Source organism: Arachis hypogaea, chromosome 17 (assembly GCF_003086295.3).
Source record: "Arachis hypogaea cultivar Tifrunner chromosome 17, arahy.Tifrunner.gnm2.J5K5, whole genome shotgun sequence".
NCBI lineage: Eukaryota > Viridiplantae > Streptophyta > Magnoliopsida > Fabales > Fabaceae > Arachis > Arachis hypogaea.
This window is the reverse complement of record NC_092052.1, coordinates 70,549,473-70,555,133: the sequence shown is the minus strand read 5'-3', so window position 1 is coordinate 70,555,133 and position 5,661 is coordinate 70,549,473. Positions and strand designations below refer to the sequence as shown.

The 5,661-nt window shown below is 35.9% G+C and overlaps 1 non-coding gene across 1 annotated transcript; it reads left to right on the top strand.

The window, feature by feature from the left end:
• Positions 1-881: 881 nt before the first annotated feature.
• Positions 882-989, top strand: LOC112767755 (small nucleolar RNA R71). Its single transcript, XR_003185195.1, has one exon. It is a non-coding gene; the product is annotated as a small nucleolar RNA R71 (small nucleolar RNA).
• Positions 990-5,661: the final 4,672 nt, after the last annotated feature.

The window sequence follows — 5,661 nt, the reverse complement described above, 5'->3', positions numbered from 1 at the left end:
TCTAGATGAGCCTCAGATTCCTTTGGTTCCTCAGAGGGAAACTCCTTATTGATCACTGGACGTCCCAGGAGGTCTTCCTCCTTGGGATTCACGTCCTCTCCTTCCCTTACAGGTTCGGCCATGGTGCTTATGTCAATGGCCTTGCACTCTCCTTTTGGATTCTCTTCTGTATTGCTTAGGAGAGTACTAGGAGGGATTTCAGTGATCCTTTTACTCAGCTGGCCCACGTGTGCTTCCAAATTTCTAATGGAAGACCTTGTTTCATTCATGAAACTTGCAGTGGCCTTGGATAGATCAGAGACTAAGTTTGCTAGATTAGAGGTACTTTGTTCAGAGTTCTCTGTCTGTTGCTGAGTGGATGATGGAAAAGGTTTGCTATTGCTAAACCTGTTTCTTCCACCATTATTAAAGCCTTATTGGGGCCTTTGATCCTTCCATGAGAGATTTGGATGATTTCTCCATGATGGATTATAGGTGTTTCCATATGGTTCACCCATGTAATTTACCTCTGCTATTGCAGGGTTCTCAGGATCATAAGCTTCTTCTTCATAAGAAGCCTCTTGAGTACTGTTGGATGCAGCTTGCATTCCAGTCAGACTCTGAGAAATCATATTGACTTGCTGAGTCAATATTTTATTCTGAGCCAGTATGACATTCAGAGTATCAATTTCAAGAACTTCCTTCTTCATAGGCGTCCCATTACTCACAGGATTCCTCTCAGAAGTGTACATGAACTGGTTATTAGCAACCATGTCAATGAGTTCTTGAGCTTCTGTAGGCATTTTCTTTAGGTGAATGGATCCATCTGCAGAAGTATCCAATGACATCTTTGATAGCTCAGATAAACCATCATAGAATATATCCAGGATGGTCCATTCTGAAAGCATGTCAGAAGGACACTTTTTGGTCAGTTGCTTGTATCTTTCCCAAGCTTCATAGAGGGATTCACCTTCTTTCTGTCTGAAGGTTTGAACATCAGCTCTAAGCTTTCTCAACTTTTGAAGAGGAAAGAACTTGGCTAAGAAAGCCGTGACCAGCTTATCCCAAGAGTTCAGGCTGTCTTTGGGTTGAGAGTCCAACCATATTCTAGCTCTGTCTCTTACAGCAAAAGGGAAAAGCATGAGCCTGTAGACTTCAGGATCTACTCCATTAGTCTTAACAGTATCACAGATCTGCAAGAATTCAGTTAAGAACTGAAAAGGATCTTCAGATGGAAGTCCATGAAACTTGCAGTTCTGCTGCATCAGAGAAACTAGCTGAGGTTTCAGCTCAAAATTGTTTGCTCCAATGGTAGGAATGGAGATGCTTCTTCCATGTAAATTAGAATTAGGTGCAGTAAAGTCACCAAGCATTCTCCTTGCATTATTGTTGTTGGGTTCGGCTGCCATTTCCCTTACTTGTTCGAAATTTTCAATAAGGTTGTCTCTGGATTGTTGTAATTTAGCTTCTCTTAGTTTCCTCTTCAGAGTCCTTTCAGGTTCTGGATCAGCTTCAACAAGAATGCCTTTTTCCTTGTTCCTGCTCATAAGAAAGAGAAGAGAACAAGAAAAGAAGAGGAATCCTCTATGTCACAGTAAAGAGGTTCCTTATTGTTAGTAGAAGAAGAAAAGGAATAGGGGTGAAGAAGAATGAAGAATCCAAACACAAAGGTAAGGATAGGAGCAGTGATGTGAGATGAAGAGAAGTGTTAGTAGATGAATAAATAGTTAGAAGGAGATGAGGGAGAAGGATTTTCGAAAATTATTTTTTTCAAAAAGGGTTAGTGATTTTCAAAAATAGTTTTTGAAAAAGGTTAGTAATTTTCGAAAATTAAAATCAAAAATTAAAATAATTAGTTGATTAAAAAGAAATTTTGAAAAAGAGGGAAGATATTTTCGAAAATTAGAGAGAGAGAGAGAGAGTTAGTTAGGTAGTTTTGAAAAAGATAAGAAATAAACAAAAAGTTAGTTAGTTAGTTGAAACAAATTTTGAAAAGATAAGAAGTTAGGAAGTTAGAAAAGATATATTGAAATCAAATTTTTGAAAAAGGTATGATTTTGAAAAAGATAAGATAAAAAGATATTTTTGAAAAGATATGATTGAAATTAGTTTTGAAAAAGATTTGATTTTTAAAATCACAAATAATGACTTGATTCACAAGAAATCACAAGATATGATTCTAGAACTTAAAGTTTGAATCTTTCTTAACAAGCAAGTAACAAACTTAAAATTTTTGAATCAAAACATTAATTGTTGATGATATTTTCGAAAATTATAAGATAAAATTAAGAAAAATATTTTTGAAAAATATTTTTATAATTTTCGAAAATAACTAAGAAAAATGAAAAAGATTTGATTTTTGAAAAAGATTTTGAAAAAGATCAGATTTTTAAATTGAAAATTTGATTTGACTCATAAGAAACAACTAGATTTTTAAAAAATTTTTGAAAAAGTCAATCCAAATTTTCAATTTTATGAGAAGAAAAAGGGAAAGATATTTTTTTATTTTTGAATTTTTAATAATGAGAGAGAAAAACATGAAAATTATGCAATGCATGAAAATTTTTAGATCAAAACAATGAATGCATGCAAGAATGCTATGAATGTCAAGATGAACACCAAGAACACTTTGAATGTCAAGATGAACATCAAGAACATATTTTTGAAAAATTTTTGATACAAAGAAAACATGCAAGACACCAAACTTAGAAATCTTTCCTGTTTAGACTCTATGGATGCAAAAATGCATGTGAAAAACAAGAAAAGACACAAAACAAGAAAACATCAAGATCAAACAAGAAGACTTACCAAGAACAACTTGAAGATCATGAAGAACACTATGAATGAATGAATTTTTCGAAAAATGCAAGATGCATATGCAATTGACACCAAACTTATAACATGACACATGACTCAAACAAGAAACATGAAATATTTTTTATTTTTATAATTTTATGATTTTTTTGTATTTTTATTTTAAATTTTTTTGAAAATCATTTGAAAAAGAAAAATAAGGATTCCAAAATTTTTAATATGAATTCCAGGAATCTTACAATCTTAATCTAAAGCTCCAATCTGAGGGTTAGACATGGCTTAATAGCCAGTCAAGCTTTAGCATGAATATGGGAGTAATTCATTCAATTTTAATCCAAAACCTCTGTCCAAAAGAATTTAGACATGGTTTTATAGCCAGCATGCTTCAACATGCTTCATGAAACTCTAGAATTCATTCTTAAAAATTCTGAAGAAAAATATGTTTTTGAAAACATTTTTTTTTAAATTTTTTTCGAAAACAAATGAGAAATTTTTGAAAGATTTTTGAAAAATTTTTGAAAACAAAACAAAAAGAAAATTACCTAATCTGAGCAACAAGATGAACCGTCAGTTGTCCAAACTCGAACAATCCCCGGCAACGGCGCCAAAAACTTGGTATGCGAAATTGTTACTCAGGTTGTGAATTGTTGTTCGAAATTGATTCCCTGGCGATGGCACCAAAAACGGATGCACAGAACCATGGTCTAAACAAATCTTCACAACTTCGCATAACTAACCAGCAAGTGCACTGGGTCGTTCAAGTAATAAACCTTACGTGAGTAAGAGTCGATCCCACGGAGATTGTTGGTATGAAGCAAGCTATGGTCACCTTGTAAATCTCAGTCAGGCGGATATAAAATAGTTATGGAGTTTTCGAAATTAATACTAAAATAAGGATAGAAATACTTATGTAAATCATTGGTGAGAATTTCAGATAAGCGCATAAAGATGCTTTCGTTCCTCTGAACCTCTGCTTTCCTGCTGTCTTCATCCAATCAGTCTTACTCCTTTCTATGGTTGGCTTTTTGTAACGATGTCACCGGTGCCAATGGTTACTTTCAATCCTCTCGGGAAAATGGTCCAAATGCTCTGTCACAGCACGGCTAATCGTCTGGAGGCATCACCCTTGTCGTTGGTTGCATCCTATTCCTCTCTGTGAAAATGTTCCGATGCGCTGTCACTGCATGGCTAATCATCTTGGAGGTTCTCGATCGTACTAGAATAGAATTTACTATTCTTTTGCGTCTGTCACTACGCACAGCACTCGCGAGTTTGGAGTTCGTCATAGTCATTCAATCCCAGAGTCCTACTCGGAATACCACGGACAAGGTTTAGACTTTCCGGACTCTCATGAATGCCGCCATCAATCTAGCTTATACCACGAAGATTTTGATTAAGAGATCTAAGAGATACTCATTCAATCTAATGTAGAACGGAAGTGGTTGTCAGGCACGCGTTCATAGGGAATGATGATGATTGTCACGTTCATCACATTCAGGTTGAAGTGCGAATGAATATCTTAGAAGCGAAATAAGATGAACTGAATAGAAAACAGTAGTACTTTGCATTAATCTTTGAGGAACAGCAGAGCTCCACACCTTAATCTATGGAGTGTAGAAACTCTACCGTTGAAAATACATAAGTGAATAGAGGGTAAGCATGGCCGAGTGGCCAGCCTCCCATGGAGGTCTAGAGATCTAAAAGTGATCAAAAGATGTCTAATACAGTAATAAAAAGTCCTATTTATAATAAACTAGCTACTAGGGTTTACAGAAGTAAGTAAATGATGCATAAATCCACTTCCGGGGCCCACTTGGTGTGTGCTTGGGCTGAGCTTGAGTGTTGCACGTGTAGAGGTCCTTCTTGGAGTTGAACGCTGGCTTTTGTGCCAGTTTGGGTGTTGAACTCCACTTTGCAACTTGTTTCTGGCGCTGGACGCCAGAATTGGGCAGAGAGCTGGCATTGAACGCCAGTTTACGTCATCTAAACTTAAGCAAAGTATGGACTATTATATATTGCTGGAAAGCGCTGGATGTCTACTTTCCAATGCAATTAGAAGCGCACCTTTTTGAGTTCTGTAGCTCCAGAAAATCCATTTTGAGTGCAGGGAGGTCAGAATCCAACAGCATCAGCAGTCCTTCTTCAACCTCTGAATCTGATTTTTGCTCAAGTCCCTCAATTTCAGCCAGAAAATACTTGAAATCACAGAAAAAACACAAACTCATAGTAAAGTCCAGAAATGTGAATTTAACATAAAAACTGATGAAAACATCCCTAAAAGTGACTAGATTCTACTAAAAACATACTAAAAACAATGCCAAAAAGCGTATAAATTATCCGCTCATCATCTATAAACATTACATATTACATAAAAAAAACCGAAATCATACCTTGGCCGATTCCCAAAATCCACTAAATACTAAAACGAAGCCACCAAGCTCAATCCAAAGCCTTAAACCAACTCTAACAAACATGAAAACTCAATCTAACATCATATAACATACCAACATCAAACCTAGGGTTCCCAAAAACAACTAAACACAAGGGTTTAAAGAAACTTACCATACCCAATGATATTAGGGGCAAAACCCATCAATATTCCAATGCTAGATCACCCCTAAACAAACAAAATCACAAAATCTACTCAAAAACCAAACGTAAAAATGCAAAATTGTTAGGGCTGGACACTGGAGCTTGAGTTTCGAAATCTTACTAGCAAAACTTAGCTATAAATGATGGGCTTAGTAAGAGTTTCGCATGACCGCAAACGGCTCGTCAATCAGAGCACCGTAGCTCAAGTTTTGGCCAAAAGAAGGAGGAGATTAATAGTAACATTGTCTTCTTCTCCTCTCTTCTCATCTACCCGAG